Below are 18,212 nucleotides of genomic sequence, written 5' to 3'. Positions count from 1 at the left end.
TGGGGAATTTTCAATATGACAGCAGCTGAGACCTCAGTCTGGAGTGCAGCAGGTGGGGAGTTTGCAGAGAGAAGGAGGGGATGAGGACCTCTGGTCACCCGTCACTCCAGCAGGACCTAGCAACTGGCTGGGCTTCCAGAAAACCTTCCACGTCATCCTGGCTGGCAGTGCATTCCTCTTTTTCTGACTCCTTTTATGTTTGTTTGTCCCACTGATGTAGTATTTTTTCACTCAATATGTGAGTCTATTGGGGAAATTTCTTATCACCCACATTAGAGGGGCAGCTCCTGAAGGCAGGGGCTGTGTTATTCACTTCATAGTATCCACAGCACAGAGGTCATACCCTGCATATACTAAATCCACAATAAATGTTTATTGATCCAATGAGATGCAAGACCTCAGAAAGTTCCAGGCTAGAGCACTTTGCATACCCCTGGAGCTGTCATTTCTGTTGCTACTTCATTTTTATTTTGCTTTGAAAGGTCTTCTGAACATTCCTTTTGATCACGTCTCAGTCTCTGGGGATATTGGTAGGAAACCACCTCTCCACGACCCCAACTCTTGTCCCAAGTTGGCTGTGGCCACTCAAATCAGGAGCCACAATGGACAATTTAAACACATACAGAAAATGTTTGTCCCAAACCCATACACAGCTACTTGTTGTGTCCATTGAGGCACTTTAATAGGGATTCCTCCCTGGAGCTCAGAAGCCAGCTCCAGATCATTGATCTCTCAAAGGCAGTTTGCCTGTTTCTTTGGAAGTGCAATGCATAGCTTTCCTGATGCTGAGGTCAACCTCTTAGAAGTGTGCTTACCACAGGCTCCCATGCCCACAGGCTGCCATCCTCTCAGGTGTGGAAAGAAACAAGTGTAGCCTAATCAGCTGTCATAATTACGTCATGAATAAAGGCCTTAGACCCTGAAGGTCTCAAGAGATGTGGTATTTCCACACAGGCCACCGTTGTGTGGTTAAGCTAGTGCCGGCTGAAGGCTAACACCAGTACAGTGACAACTACTTCGTTACGTAGCGGTAACAAGGTGCATTAGAAGAGAGTGCAGAGAAATGTCCTCAGTTCCCCACTTAGTTCTTCTTCATACATATTGTGTTAGTGGGAAGTGTCAGCTTTAACTTCTACAGGTTATGTGTGTGGATAATTTATGAAGTTATCTGCCTTATAAAGGAGAAGTAGATTCTGGAGGCTCCTCTGGTTTGGTGCTACAAACATTAGGATGATGGCATTAACAGGAAGGAGTGATGGAGAGGCGAGGAAGAGGGAAAGAGAGAGAGGAGCCCACATTCCTCCTCCATGAGGCTTGTAAGGATCCGCAGTAATCTCCTCCATCCACTCCTTCTCAGACAGTGTGGGGCAGCTTCCAGATCTGCCAGTTTTCCCCATTTGAATTTTGTAACTGAGAACAACCTGGGAGCCAGTGGGTTGGATGTCAGACCCTGTGCTTTCCTTACTGAGTTCAGGATGAACATGTTCTCTATGACTTCATCCTTCCTGCCCACCTCACCCCAGTTTTCTTATTGTGTAGCTCCCTGCCTATTACTCTTTTGCATAGTCCTGAATACAAGGTTAGTTTGCTTGTTCTTTCTTCTATCTTTTTTTGATATCTCTTCGAGGTAGTGATTTCATTGCCTTTGTATATATGCCCAGAAGTGGGATTGTTGGGTCATGTGGTAATTCTATTTTTAATTTTTTGAGGAACCACATATCATTTTCTATAGTGGTTGTGCCAGTTTACATTCCCACCAACAGTTTGCTTGTTTTTTCATTCATTCAACAATTACTTTTTACTGAGTTTCTGTTTTGTAAGCATCTCTGCGTTGTTAGGCACTGATGATGCAAAGATGAACAAAATACATTCTCTGTTCTCAAGATGCCCCCAGGAAGACAGACATATAAGCAAATAATTTCAGTGTTGTCTCAGTGTATTTTAGGCCAGGTTGCCATGGGAACACATTGGAGAGGCCCTTACCCCAGTCTGGGGAGGAGGTGGTCAGGGGAGGATTCCAGAACAAGTGGTGCTTGGGTGCTGGAAGATGATTAGGAGTTAGCTTGGAAATTGGTGGGAAGAAAGGAAAGGAAGACCAGGAAGGGGGAAACTCCCAGCAGAGGTCAGTTTCTGCAAAGGCTCAGAAGGGAGGAAAAGCCAGTCTGAGAAACTGCTAGTAGTTCTATATAGCTGGAGCATCCAGTGTTAAGACTGGAGAACTAGGCAGAAACCAGATAATGAAGGGCATTTGAAGTCAGAGTAAGGAGTTTGGACTTATCCTGAGGGCTATGGGGAATCACTCAAGAGTTGACAGATCTGATTTGCATTTTATAAGGATCTCTCCAACTGCAGCATGGGGAACAGACTGCAACCAGACAAAAGACTGGCTAGATGGCCGTCACAGTAATCCAGGGGAGAAAGTCAAGGGCCTGGCCTAAAGGTGTAGCAGGGGGATGGTGTGAAATAGTTATACACAATAGGATGCGGTGCTGATTGGACATGGATGTGAGGGAGGGGAGGAGCCATGTATGACCCTGGGATCTGATGATGGCATCCTGCCAGCTTCCCTGCTGGGTGGGTGAGACACGCAATTATCAGATACAATTTTATCTTTCCTTTTTCTCACATTTTATTATTTTTTTTATTTTACTTATCCTCCTTTTACAGGAGGAAATAACATTAATTCAACTCTTGGCTGTGATACTCTTTCTAAATTTGAAAACCAATAATAGCACATAAAAGTGAGGTGGGCTAGTAGAAAAGTTTGAAAAAAATACTATTAATTTTTTCAGGGGAAAAAAAAAAAACCTATGCCATATGCAGAAAGTTTCCAATTAGGTTAATGTACCTTAAACTGTATTAGTAATTAAGTGCTTTGGGTATTAACATACCTAATCTAGCTTCAGGCTGTTTTTGATAAATCCTTTGACATTTTCCCAGCTGAGGGGGGAGAGACAGAGCAGAGGAGACCTCGACTGGGATTACAGAGCTCTTGGCTTTATTCCCCAGCTTTTAGTGGCTTACTGTGTGACCTTGGTAAGGCTGCTTTAGATCCTCAGCCTTTAGTTACCCTATCTGTAAAATGGCAAACATAAGAATATGGCAACATAATAACTTCTCCTAACACAAGGTTCGGAACTCAGCGGGACAGAGATTTTCTTGGTGGTGGGGTGGGGTTCGGGTGTTAATTTGGGTTTGGTTGCTCTGTTATCTATTCTATTTAGGAACATACTCATTTGTAAGTAACAGGATAGCTGATATTTCTGACTTCAATTTTTTTTGTTGTTTTTTGGTAACATAACAAGAAACTGGCAGATAGGCAATCCAGGACTTCCATACAAGGTGCATGCAGCTATGGTAACTCAGACATGTCATCAATGGCCCAAGTTCCTTCTATCTTTCCACTCCGCTGTCCTTAGCATTTCTTATTGCTGGATAGCATAGCAGCTGTACCTACAAGCATCATGTCTACATCCAGCAGGAAAAAAGAAGGGTTGGTGATAGCTTTATTTCTCCCATTTTTCAGGAAGAAAATCACTTTCCCAGAAGCAGTGCCATGACTGCCTTGGATTCCCATCAATAGAACCGCACCCATTCCCACCCCTGTCCAGATTCCAGGGACGCTGGGAATGTGAGTAGGAAAGCACCTTAGAGCTTTGTCTTCTTCCACAGTGAAAGGGGCAAGAAAGGAGGGGGTTGGGAATAGGCGTTGAGTGAGAAAATCAACAGCATCTGTCACACCTGCTTAACAGAGCACCATCAAAAGCGGGCAAGTGAATCATTTCTCTAGAAGAAAAGCATCAAAGTTTAGGTTGGAGCTGAAACTTTGCAAAGGCAGCCGCCACTTGGGAGTTTGCTTCAAGTATGGTGGGAGCTTTTGAGTAATTTCTTTGGTCCAAATTTGTGAAAATCTGGCCCACCTCAGAAGGTGAGTTATAGAGAAATCTGATTTCTTTGGCTAGCAGGTAGACCTAGCGATGAATAAAAAGCACAAGTAAAGAAGGAGAAAAAGAGAAAGATGTATCCATGAAAGTGGGGTGGGAGCCCATTCCTAAAGAAATATAGTTTAGCTCCTCCCCTTCAGACTTATTCATTGTGGGGTATGATGGTGAGAGACTAAGCCCAGGAAAGAAAAATCAAATTGCTTATTTTTGTGATGCCCTTGAGAAAAATTCTGATCCAGCATTTGGGGACACAGGAGTAAAAGGTCAGTACAGTTGAATGTGCTCCTGATTCCTGAATTGGTTGGCCCCTCCGATGTGCACTAATCCTCTACTGCTTCCCTGGAGAGATCCTTCCTCCACTCACAAGAGGGCAGGAAGGGTGCAAGTGTGTTTTCACCAACAAATTTGAATAAGGTCTCAATTTTCCTTTTCAGCTTATCATCTAACAAGGTTTATCATGTATGCTTATATGCCTCAGGCAGCCTATTAGGACATTTGGGCAAAACGGCCCACTGCTTTTTTTTTTTTTAAACCTAGTAACAAAACATGCAGAATTGCAGTTTCTATTCCTAGAGAGGAGGGACAGCTCCCAGGTCTGACCACCCACCTGCCCGCCCTTTCCTCCTTGACCTCTGATCCCGTGAATTGTGAGCTTGAACTGTGCTTCGGCTGGAAAGTCTCTCCAACTACAGGCCACCTTCCCTTTGAGACTTCACCATTATGGAAACCTCCATAGTCCATGAGACTCAAAAAGAAAAAAAATCCTTTTTTAAAAGGTCAGCTTTTTAAGCAAGACCGTCACTTCCCTTTTCTCCTGTAAAATATTTTCTCAGGTAGGGACTGTGTTTGCTTTCAGGTGTCCCCGTCTGGCTCAGGATCTCGGGTAGATTCAGCCAGGCAGGGGCGGAGCATGTAATTCTCGCAGCTAGCGTAACTTGGAGACTCTCAGGCGGAGCTCGGTGAGGAGAAGCAGACTCCTTAGCTGGTGCTGTATAAGTGAACAGGCAACTCAATTTACGGACACAGGAGGATTACCAGGGAGGCTCTGACTACAGAGCAAAGCCTTGTCTGTGTATTTTTGCATGCGTTTGTGCCACTACTAATCTGTCTGCCTGCAATGTAATTGCCCAGTCCCTTTACTAGAACTGAGTGCATCCAGGAGAAGAGAAGCAAGCTCACACACAATTAGGACACATTTGCGAACAATACACTAAGTGAAATTAAGGCTGATGAGCACGGACTATATTTTCACATCACTCTGCTAGCACTTGCTCCAGTGGCTCAAAGCCATATAGATCATACTCTGAAAATCCATTTCAGAGACACTATGATGCCCTTCATGAAGTTCACATATCAATTTTCCAAGTGTTTCATTAACTCATGGCAACACACTAAAGGCCCCTGGCATCATAGTTGCCAAAATCTGTTTAATGGGAAAGGTTCTGTTTCCATCAACCTTCACTTCTAACCAGAGAAGATACTTACATACTCCAGAATCGGGGGTAGGACAGGAATTCTGAAGAGATTCTCCTTGTGAATGGAAAATGACATTGGATACTCATCACCCCTCTCCCTGTGATCTCCTAGGTCAGGGTTGAGAAAGGAGGGTGAAGTAGGAGCACGACTGCAGAGTAGTTGGGAGAGTAGGAGTTTCTTATGTAATGAGTTGGTATATTTAGCTTCCGGTCCTACTGAGCCATCCTAATTCGCTTAGAGTAACATGCCTTGATCTCCTCTGAGCACCTCACCATCTAAGGGTCTGGGCCACAGCCATTTTGAAAAGCCTCTCAGGCTTGGGAAGCAGCCTCTCTGAATTTATGGTTCAGGGTAAATTGGTACCTTGCTCTGTAGTGGACTGAGGGAGAATTCTCTCTCTCTGGGATTTTTCAAATTTCCCTCAAACTGTTTCGACCTAATAGTGTTGTCTTGGGGATTCCTGCTCCTCACCCAACACTCTGTCCTCTGACACAGATACAGCCTGAGTTAGAGGAACATATATTGACCTGAAATATACCCATTTAAAGTTGGGAAAACTGAGGACTGATACAAAAATTTCTATTCCAATCACTGATCAGGGTTAAAAAAGAAAGCTCATGTTATATTTTATACATTTTATTATAGTTGCTCAGTCCATTCTGATTGAGGAACATCATTCGGAAAGATGTAGTTGACTATGGCTCCCTTCCGGATTGATCAGCCACCTTGATTACACTCACTGTTGTACCCGTGCGGCCCCTTCTCAGCTGTCTCTGGGCCCCATGAGAGCCTCTCTGAATTTTTTGCCATCATCATGCCCAAATGGGCTGTTGACCTGGCCTGTGGAATTTGGGACAGTTGGCGTTAGCTTTAGGGAGAAGAGCTGCTAGGAAGATTTTCTTTCAGGAAAGAATATAAAAATCCTATCTATTTAGGGGCAGTTTTACAGGATGTTTTTTCTGATAGCCATAGCTCCCCCTGCTGCTCAGTTAGGGGCAAGAGAGGCCAAAGGAATCTCTGAAAGGAGACAAAGCAGCGCCTACCTGGAGTCAAGGTGGCCCCAGGAGCCAGCAACTGAAGGCTGTTAACCTTAGCTCAAAAGTCTAGGGCCTCAAGCATGCCCAGAGTGAGGAAAAGCAATGAATGATTCAGGAAGGTAGGCTTGGGCCTTTGAGGGTGGGAGGGCAGCAGAGAGGGGGAAAGACTTTTAAACATGGCACCACTAACTGTTGGTTAAAAATTCAAAATGCAAGTAAAAGAACACTTGGACTCACGTGCACATGTAATTCCCTGGCGAGTTCTCCAGGCTCCATCACTTGCTCATGCACACATGATGTTTCTCTTGTTTTCTAACAGCAGCTCTGTCCGCTCTTTAGCTGAGAACAAGCTACATAACCTCTGCCTCAGTTTTCTGGCCTGTAAAAGGGATTTATTTGATGATTCAATGAAAAAAAATTGTATGTATTGATCACCATGTCCCATATTTGTGTAGAAGCAGCCAACACATGTTGGCTGTTGTTATTATTTTAGTTAATATTATTATTTTTTAATTGGGTCTCAAACTTGGCTGCACATTGGAATCACCTAGAGGATTTTTTAAAACGCCAATGCCTGGGTATCATTTCTAGAGATTCTGATTTAATTGATGTGGGGTGTGGCCTGGGCATTGGGATTTTTTTTAAAGCTTCCGGGATATTATAATATGCAGGAAAGTCTGAGAACCATTGCTCTAGAGTTCCTCAGCATCCCTCCTCAAAGACTGATACCTCTCAAGGAGACGGTCCCTTGTGCTAGGTAGAGTGAGGGGCCTTCTGCAGTTTCAGACGAGCTGTGGGTCTTGGGGAAACACTCTCTTTGCTCAAATGTGGCCCCTGGATCGGCAGAATCTGAGTCACTTGGGAGCAGGTTAAATTCTCATTTTCCACCTCAGCCTTAGGGTTCAGAGTCTCCATTTTAACGAGGTCACCATGTGATCTGTACACACATTCAAGTTCGAGAAACCATGCTCTAGCTCACACTTTCTCTCTCTCTCTTTCTTCTCCCTCTTGCTTTGGTTTCTTTTATTCACCATGGAGAATAGTGTTCTGAAATATCCTTTCAAAAAAAGCTCCAGGTCTTTATTTCAATAATCTCCTCTGATTCAAATCTCCTCTGAGTTAATTTTTTTTTTTCAGCTGCCAGATGTAGTTTGAGTTTTTAATACCTGTCTCAACTCACAAGCACCCACTTCATGTCTGCTGATAGATGTGTACTGGGCCTCTTGTGTAGCTTCTAAAAATATTCCTTCTAGGGCTCATGCAAATGCCCTGATCTGTCCAGTTTGGGTCTGTTGTTGAGAAGGGGTTGACATTTGATAGAGGATCTTCAGTAAATCACAGCTGTGAGACCAAATTTAGAGGATGATTCTTATTTACTAGAGGTTCAGAAAGGAAATAAAATCCTCCATTAGAACCTAGTCATTAAGGTTAATAGTAAACCATAAAATGAATGGAATGTTGGCCCCATGAACAGGTTCCCAAAAAAGACAATGCTAATGTTTTTAACTAAAACTGGGGAGACAGGACAGGGATTTGGAAGGAAAGGAGGGGAGGAGAGTGAATGATTTAGAAAAGGGAATAAATCTCAGCAGGAATTTAGCTGCTATGACATTAGCACTTCTCTCTCCCTCCTTCCCTCCCTCCTTCTCACCCTCCCCCACCCTGTTTCAAAAAGAAAAAAATATTTAAGCATGAGTTTGAAAAGACTCATACTGAGATAGAAATAACACAAGAATTACTATTGCTGTCTTCACTTTTTTCCCTCTCTTATTCTCCTTCTAGAGACACAATGCCCTCTTTATGATGCTTTTATGTCTATAAACAATTTAGGGAAAGACACTGAAACCAAATCTGTAAAAACGTGTAAGCCTCCTGGATTGGTGGGGAGGGGGGTAGGGTGAGGGGGAGACACAAATTGCAAAGAACAGAATAATCAGATACAGAGGGACTTTGATCTTCTGGAGACCTAAGCTAATAGATGTTAAGTGCAGTTCAGTGGAAGTAATAACCCATGAAGAAAACAAAATCTGCAAAATGATAAAATGCTGCAGTCGACTGATCAAGGAAGACATTGGAAAATTACTATGAAAGCATCCTTAACCCAGCAGATCCAAGGTGAAGAAAGGGCTATGTCTGCCAACCAGCAGCCAGACATTCCAGGCAGACTTAGCCGTCTCCCATTCTGCGGCCAGATTAACACTGTGGAACCTGAGTGCTTTCTCACTGAAAAGGCATGAACCGGCACCATCGCGACCCTGGGCTTCATAATCTCTCCCAGTGACACCACAGTGAATCACCCCAAGGCTGGCCATGTGTTCTGTGGCGGTGTTTCGGGGCCGCTGTTACTGGTAATCAATTAGTTCAAGTAAAGAATTTCTGAATAGTCTCCAAATGAAGTGCTGGTCATTTTCTTTTTTTTGACATCAGGACACGGTTAAGACATATTAGACATCCTGCAAGAAATTAAAATCTTACCAAGGAAACTATTTAAGCAGAAATTGGGAAATCATGGACATTTAAATGTAATTTTAAAAAATCCAGAAACTTTATAAAAGGGAACTCCTTAACACAGTTTATTTAAGTCATATTTTATTATGTGTATCCATTAATTGAGCGATGACTCATTATACACATTGGGTAAAGTAGGACAGAATTAATTTAATCTGTCTATAGACAGAACTGAAATTCTATTATCCAAAGAAAATCTAAAACTTGAAGCAGTTAGATAAATTTAGTCTGAACAGATTCTTTATAATGAAAAGATTTTTTTAAAAAACAACAAAAAATAACAACAAAAAGCCACCAGAAAATGTAAGTTAAAATTTAGGAAACTGGGAGAAAATGGAGAATGCATTTTAAAAGCCACACCTTCCTATATTTCATGTAATGGCTAATTAAACATATGGAATACATTATCTGAACCACATATTAATGTATTTGGATAGGGTGGGAGCAAACAAATGAAAATAAAGGAAAGCTACACCGCTGTAATCCAAACATGATGTGGACAAGCTCTGCTGGGCAAAAGCATTGGTTCATCTTTGAAAAAATTACATTAGAACACTTAAAAGCAGCAATCTTGCATAGAGGATTCTTCTTATCAAGAGAAAAATTAAAGCTGGCAAACCTCAGGTGACATTACAGGGAAAGGTTCCAGGACCCCCTTCAAATACCAAAATCCTCAGATGCTCAAGTCTCTTATATAAAATGGCATAGTATTTACATATAACCTACACACATCCTCCCATATACTTTAACTCATCTCTAGATTACTTATAATACCTAATACAATGTAAATGCTATGTAAATAGTTGTAAATACAATGTAAATGCTATGTAAATAGCTAAAGAGTTGCCAGTGTACAGCAAATTCAAGTTTTGCTCTATGGAACTCTCTGAAATTTTTTTTCAAATATTTTCTATCCACGGTTGGTTGACTCCATGGATGTGCAACCCTAGGATATGGAGGACCAACTGTATAGACTAGTGTTAATGCCCAAAAAGAAAAGAAAGGAAAATTACACCACCAATTTGTTCCAGTACATTTAAACTCTCCAGACTGTTTCCTCATGTTGAAAAGGCCATTGGTTAGCATTGACATGTGCCCTTAGTAACCACTGTGCTGCCCCTCAATAGAATTATTTACAGAGACTGGCCTTTTAAAATATATTTTCTCTATGGCGAAAACTGAGACTGGGCCCACATGATGCCAAAGGGACTTAATGGAAAATTAAAACTCCAAGAATACCAAAAATTGTTGGAAAAAAATTTTTCTGTAATATATATATTTAGTTCTTAAACAAGTTGAATCTTTGTTTTGAAGTCCTGTGGGATGGGCTCAGCTCCCACCGCAGACTAACCGGATGGTTAAGATGAAGACTCCCAGCCTCTGAGTTTCCAGTTCATTCCTCAGCCGGCTGTGTCATGCTGCCTCTCTCCAACAACAATCCTTATCTATTATACGCATATAACACAATTTAGCCTAAGCATGCTGAGTGGATTAACTAATGATTGCAAACCACTCTGGAAATAGAAAATAGCCCAAACATGCACAGAATTACTAATGATTAGACAATAGACTGTCCGAAATTTTACTTTTCATTCAAATAAACCTTTTCTTGATGATGAAAGTTATGCTGTTTCACAAAAGACTTTTTTTTTTGCTAGAGGTTTTCATGGTATTTTCATTTAGGTTGAATTTCTGTTCTGCAGACCCATATTTCTGCCAATTTCTATCTCTTGTGCTTTCTCTGGCACAACTGAAAGAACAAAGTTAATAACAGAGAAAGGACAAGCTTTAAAAAGTGCTGCATTTCTCGTCTGTTGTAATTCTGCTATTAAATGGTCTTGGCATTTGGGAAATTCTCAATCTTACATTTTTTCTTAGAGAAAAAACTGAAAACATGGAATTTATACTAAAAATAATCCTTCTCCATCTTTCACTTTCTCAGTCTTTTCCCTCTTGCGTTCAGCATTAGCACTCCTACTTCTGTAGGATAGTACAAGATAAATGCTGAGCCTTCGTTTCCCCGTCACTTTTCTGCAAGTAACACACACTCATGCTCTTTCACACACACACACACACACACACACACCCTACACACGTGATTTGTGTAGAATTATTTTTCACTCTGATTTCTGCCTGTGGAACAGATTGAAGATTTTACCATCCAAAACCCACAAAGAGAAAACTCCTACTGTGGTCTTCAGAATTTCCATTCAGTTGATTTGCCTGCCAAGTCCAGTGACCAGTACCACAGCTCCTGATGGTGGGGAGCATATGGTACCGCTGTGAATAGTTTTGCTCTCACTGCTGTGAAATCCCACGCCCTCCCACAGAATGTGTTTGGAGGAGCCGATGGTAAGTGTCGCTCTTCAGCACAGCTCTGTCTCTGCCTGTGGAACCCATTCCTTTAAACAGCAAAATGAAGAGATAGCTGCAGGTCTTCGCAGGCCCTGGTTTAGTAATCAGCTTCAGGATTAATGGTTACCTGGGACTATTCACTGTTCCTTCTCCCGGGGAAGGGGAGATTATCTTTAACACATCCTGGATTTACCAGGATCCATAACGGTAAATCAACCACCCATCACTTTTTGTTTTTTGTTTTTATCTTCCTCTTCCTCCTTCTTCTCCTAAAAAAAAAAAAAAAAAAAAAAAAAAAAAAAAAAAAAACTCAAGGTGGGATGTGATCTCTAAGTTAAATTGGGGCTCCAAAAAGTGCACTGGACTTGGCATTAGAAAGCCTAGAGTATCAAACATTAAGTAGCCTTGTAACTTTGGGCAAACGTATTCTGTGCCTCTTCTGTGAAACAGGTGGTGTGGGCCCTTCATGCCCCTTCCAGTTCTAAGATTATACGTATTTGTCAAGTTGAACCCCTCCCCACTCCCAACCTCATCTCTAGGAAAGTCTCTTTCTAAACCACTCAAAACAAATGATTATCTTTCATTGTATAACACAGCTTTCAGGAACTTACTTGGTTGCTTGTTTCTGGGATTATTCACCTCCAAAGTCAAGTGCTTCAACTGTATGTTTAGCAAAACTCTCTCCTGCTACAATATAAGGCTGCTTTTTTTCACCTTCTGTTTCCTGTGAAAACAGAGAACAGCTCTTTGGAATCTTGCTTGTAATAACTTTTCTTATGCGTGCTGACCGTGACCAAGTCGTTCTTTCATGCCGTGGCCCTTAAGATGTGTATTCTAATGTTCTTCTTGGCTCTCCTGCTCCTCCTGTCCTGATCACCACTCTCCTGCATTGTCAACAGAGGTGTATGCTGGGCGAGGGTCTGACTTGGGCTGTTTGGAGGCCTAGGAGTGATTCCGTGGGTGCCACATCTGCTGGTGTGCGATGGGAGGGGAGAGGAGAGAGCAGACATTCCTCGGCTGCTGAAGAGGGCTGTGGAAACTTAAGTCATAGACATGCTTCAGCGGAGGATGAGGGTTTGCCCAGATGGGAAGCCTCAAGTACAGAGGCACTTATACATCTACTTATCTTGAGTCTCAATGATGCTGTTTATGAGTGAGCTATTCAAATGGAGGGAGAAACCCACAGAGAAGGAAAAATAACAGGTTGGAGTGATTATGTACAGGAGGAGAGGCCCTCGTCGAAATCCAGTGGGAAAGGAAGAAGGGAATAAAATTAAGAATGATTAATGGCAGATCTCTAATAGTTTCATTGGATCCAAAGGACCAGGGCAATACAGAGTAAGAAACACTTGATATAGGAAAGAGACATAAGTGTGAAAGAAAATACATCATTCTACAGATGTTGACAGGCTCTGAGGCTGGGGGAGAATCCTCCAAGAGCAGAGAGAATCTGTCCCTGCTTCCCCCCATCCCCAGAGGCACCCTAGCTGGCATGGCATCTTCTCCTGGCATTTCTGGGAAATTCTCTCCAGCTGCATTCCAGCAGGGCCAAGTAGAATAACTGTGGCAATGAGGGTGAATCCAGAAAAAAATGGATTTCAGCTTTTAGGAACATTTAATTTAGGGACACAGGCACCTCTCCTCTTGATTGTGTCCTTAAACGTGCCGTAAGGGGGCTGTGTGTGTGTGTGTGTTGCTCAAAGTATCTGCCTGAGAATCAGAACACAGATTAGAGTTTTAGTCGCAGTTGACCCAGCTATACTCTCCCGCCAACACAGTTCTTACTACTTCCCACCTCCCCTACATCAAGTTTAGAATTGCAATAAAGCTCCTTATAATGGGAAATAATAATATCTACCATTTATGAAGTTCTTAATACATGCCAGCATCAGAGTCGGCTATTTACATGCATTTTCACATTTAATCCTCACAGCAATATGTGAGGTAATCACAGACATTTACATAGTGCTTTTTAAAAGTCAGACAATATTCCAAGTGCTTTATATATATATTCATTTAATTAGGTTCTATGATCATACTTTTTTTGACATATGAGGACACTGAGACACAAAGATATAAATCACCTGTCAACACAGAGCTAGTAAGCGTCAGAGTCAAAATTCAAAACGCGTGTCTGACTTATCTCATTAGACTGTAAGCTCCATGAAAGCAGTAATTGCATGTGGTTTGCTAACTGTCAAATCCTTGATGCCTGGAACACAATGAACCCTCATACCCATGAGCTGAGTGATTGAATACAGAGTCTAAACCATTAACTTCTATGCAATACCAGGGCCCTGGGCAAACAGATTTCCCCCAAATCAAGTGAACCAAAACTAGACAAGCAATAACACTAGAAAGATAGTCATTCATTCATTCAACAAATATTTATCAAGCACCTACTATGTGCCAGGCCCTAGCCTAGGTGCATGCCACGACTTGTTTCAATACCTCTCGTACCCAGGAGGATTTGCCTCCAGCTTCTCCTCCCTACCCTTCCTGTCTTCCAGCAGCTAACACAGTGGGCCCAGCAAAATGGGGAGGGCAGTTGTGATCTCACACAAGCAGCTCTAAGTCATATTCTGCTTGCTTCCCACCAGCCTTAGGCTTGAAGGACCCTCTGGGGATTATGACTCAGTGCTGGGGAGAGCAGGGGGGCTGCACACAGCAAATCTCAGAGGGAGGGATTGCAAATTGGAGGCGTTTTATTGTTTTCTCCTTTTTTACTTTGAAAACTTTCCAAACAGAGAGATCTATTCGAGTGGTTTGCAAAATCCATCTTAAGGTCAGCTCTAATTAAGTTGAGACCTGGCAGCTGTACGGTTTCAGTGTTGTTACACAGCTGCCAAAGTCGAGGAAGGTGCCCACCTTCAATGGCAGCGGTGAGTCTTGGACTGCCTGCCCGGCTCCTGTGGCCTCCCAGACCAACTTGGCCTCTATGACATGTAGAATGGGTCAGTGCCAAAGAGAAAATCTGTCTTATACTTGGGTTGAAATAGACTGATGCAGGAGTTTAGAATTTCAGTCTTTGGTAGATTTTAGGAAAACACGGACACCCATTGTATCACATAGTAGGTACTCAAACAATCTTCTATTTCTCTTCATTTCTGTAATCGGAATATGATTTTAGCAACAGAGAACTGGGTCAACACAGTGCCAGGCACATAGCAGGCACCGAGTAAATTTGCATACAGTGAAAAAGCCTGTATAAAAAACGGAGAAAATGAGAACTCAAGAGACTCAGGTTCTCGTCCCTGGATTTTCTATTAATTAGCAAGATAAAAATATCGAAGTCGTCTCTCTGGACTGTGGTTGTTTCCCTCTACAAAATAAAGAAATTAGATGAGTTCAAAAATTCCTTCCTGATCTTAAAATTTACAATTGAAATTTTATATCGAGGCAGCTTCCCATAGCAGAAAGAACAGAAGACAAAGCCCACAGACAGGATTTAATTCCAGACTCGACCTCTGACCAGCCATGCAAGGTTAAGCATTTTATTCACACCTCCCCCAGACTCAGTTTCTTCATCTGCATGATAGGGATGTTGAAATGGTTTTTGTAGGATTGCAGGAAGGTAAGGAGAAGATAAATCAGTGCCTGGAATATAGACAGCTTTAAATAATAATTAAAAATAAAAATCTATTGAATGTAACTTCATTCTTTTTTGTAGAAAAGTGCTATGACCTTTGGAGATAGATAGTGTGAATGGCCCCAATTCTTCACCACTCCCTGTATCTTTGCTGTTTGACATGGAATTCTGCAGTGCTCTTCCAAGCCTTGACTCAGCTTAGCTAAGTGATTTACCAGTAGGATGTTAGCAGATGTGATGTAAGCAGAAATTTTAAAAACGTTTGAACTCAGTCTTTCATGACTCTGCCATTGCCATGAGAAGGACATGCCTCCACCTATCCACAGGTGTTAAAAAGCGGATAAGCAACACATGGAACAGAGCCACCACTAGCCATGACCAGTCTAGACAAGCCAAATCCCAGTTAATTTGATACTCAGAAGCTAAATAAATGCTTGTTTTAAGCCACTGAAACGTGGAGTGGATTGTTATGCGGTAGTTTTATGACAGCAGCTAACTGATACACCATTGGTTTAAAACAGAAGACAGGAGTTATAGATTGCTTTATTTTAAAATTGGAGCTAATTAGTGAAATTTGAAAATATATTTTCTTTTCCATATTTGGTGAACCTTCAGATACACTTTTGGGTAAAATTTTGAGAGGAAAAGGAAGAAAATTTTGCTAAAATTACCTTTCAGGTTCCAGTGACCACTTTAATCTGAGGCATTTAAATTGCTGGATTAGGAAAGTTTGAAAACTTGCCATTAGGTCTGAGTATTCTAGCTTTAATTTTAGATTTGGGAATTTTAAGCAGGGAGGGACTTAATATGTGTAGGTACAAATCTGATTATAAAGTATGTCTGCATATTGCTTAATATTCTCTTTTTGTAAAATACAGATATTTTAGTAACAGTTTTATTCAGATTAATGAGGCTTTCAAAATACAGTGTCAAAATATGGTCCTTGATGGGTCAACAGGACCCTCTGTTTACAAGGTCAGACACATCTCTTAGAAGGAAGGACTCTGGTAGAAACCAATCACTCCCAAACCAACACAATCACTTCTTAAATAAATCACTGTGCAAGTCTATAAAACAGAAGCCACATTCTTCTGGGCATTAGGACTGATACTAGTTGGTAAGCTTCTTCAGGGCAGGGACGAGAGCGAATATGCACCACACTGACCATATGATTGCTTGGGTAGCAGAAGATGAATGCTATTGTCGAAGAAAGGCAAGTGGAAACCTGCTTCTCATTACTTAGGATCCAGACCAAATGTTGCTCCACCAGGAAGAATGCATTCTTTTCTCATCTGTGTTCTTCTGAGACTTGTCAACCCGTTTCCATGTCTGACTCTTCCACTAGGCTGTCAGCCCCTCAAAGACATGAGACACATCATATTGACCTTATGTCCCCTATGCCTAGCAAGATACCTTATACATCCTGTGAGCCTAATAAGCTCTTGTTAAATGAATGAATGCTAGTACTGCCCCAATTTATAAATGAGGAAACCAACAATCAGAGAGATTATAACTGATTTTCTGGAAATCACACAGCTGGACAAAGTTGGGAAATAAATGTGAACTCAGCTCTGGGTGAATCCAGTCTACTTCTACTATACCATGCTTGAATCAGGGCTCCGGTGACAATAAACAAAATAGTACAGGTAAAGTACCTAGTACTGTAACAGTTGCTGAATAAATGTTACTTACCTTTTTCATGCCTTATGCTGGTACCAGGGACCCCACCACTGAAGATTTCTTTCTCTTCTCCTGAATTCTTTTTTCCTAGAAGTCATCAACTTATTGTTGATTGAGGAAGTTAGAAAACAAACCAAATAACCTAATAGAGTAATGGCTAGTTTATGACATTAACTATCAATCGGACCATTATTCAGTCATTAACAATAACATATATAGGAAGAGCTTAAAATAACATGGAAATGAATTCAACAATGATGTTGGCTTTTTTGGAATGCAGCATCTAATTTCTTTTTTAATATGTATTTGCAGTATTATCACAATGCTTTCAAAACTAAAAAATATATATATATATCAAGAAAAGAATGGAGGGAAATGGTAGAAGCTAGCTGGCAATATTTGTCTTTAGATAATAATAACAAGGATGATTTTTGCCATCTTTCTAATTTCCTGAAATTTACGAGTTTCAAAAAATGAGTATATCTTACTTTTATATCTGAAAGGCTTTCACAATGTCCTCTATAATGCATTTTCTGTTTCCTAAACTGTCTTTGGTAGATGGACCACTGACACATTTCGCCCCTACTTTGTCAATGCTTCCACACTTTTCTCATTGTATCTATACCCCTACGTTGAACTTGGTTTTCATATTGACCTCCTCTGTTACCTGACTGTGAGTTTATTAACAGCAGGGATTTTTTGATTCCTCTGCATTTCTCCGGTTTTCTCCAGTACCCTGCTAGTATGTAGTCCATAGTAGGTTCATAAATTTTTGTTAAATGAATGCTATCTCTCATGACTAATTTCGTAATTGGTGCCATGACCTCCATGAAAAGGCAGGATAGGAAAATGTGTATATTTATATGTGTGTATTTCAGCAGAGTCAGCGCTTGCAAACACTGTACTACATGTTTTCACATGTCTTCCTTCAATTTTGCACATTCACAAATTAGAAAATAAAACTAAAAACGCAGTTGAGTTTTTTTTTCTCCCACATTGCCTTTTCTGAATAATGATGACTAGTGCTCAATATGCGTGCTTGTCTAACATGAAGTCTGTAAATTCTCTGAATACAGGCAAAATGTATGGAAATTATATCAAATCTAATTTAAGTGTGTTTTCTTAAAATTAGAATGTATAATATTTAGTTTCATGAGCAGAACAAATAATACAATTAGTGTTTATTCTTTGACTGCTCTTTTCCTAAACAACTCTGTTAAAACATGCAGGCAACACAAAAACACAGTGCCTCCCACTCACTGTTCCAAGTTTCATATGTTAAACAAAGACAGACCAACCTTAAACCTTTTGATAAATATGATGCTTGTGGTAACTGCAGCATTCACTTCGTATCCCATTTCTCCAAGTTCCTGTCAGCCAGATGTCACTTGCAATGCAAACACTAGAAAAATATGAAATAATAATTTCATACATCATCTATGTGTGCATGAGCCAGTCAAACATTCAATACAAATTCAAACGGCTACTACACACAGAGCAAATATCATCCAAATAATATTTTAAATGATTGAAAGTCTTTTGATTTGGAAGTGTATTCTCTTAAGCTAAGTGGTCCCCAAGACCATCTAGAAAATTCAATTGTTTCATTTTTAAAATGTTTTC

The 18,212-nt window shown here is 41.0% G+C and overlaps 1 long non-coding RNA gene across 1 annotated transcript; it reads right to left on the bottom strand.

Annotated features, from left to right (window-relative positions):
• Positions 1 to 1,556: 1,556 nt before the first annotated feature.
• On the bottom strand, positions 1,557 to 16,938 carry LOC309636571. The gene is made up of 2 exons (XR_014250078.1): positions 16,602 to 16,938; positions 1,557 to 12,044 (listed from the first exon to the last, which is right to left on the bottom strand). It is a non-coding gene; the product is annotated as an uncharacterized lncRNA (long non-coding RNA).
• Positions 16,939 to 18,212: the final 1,274 nt, after the last annotated feature.

This window comes from Balaenoptera physalus, assembly GCF_965194825.1.
Source record: "Balaenoptera physalus genome assembly, chromosome: 1".
NCBI lineage: Eukaryota > Metazoa > Chordata > Mammalia > Artiodactyla > Balaenopteridae > Balaenoptera > Balaenoptera physalus.
The sequence above is the reverse complement of the archived record's forward strand: the minus strand, read 5'-3'. Positions and strand labels throughout refer to the sequence as shown.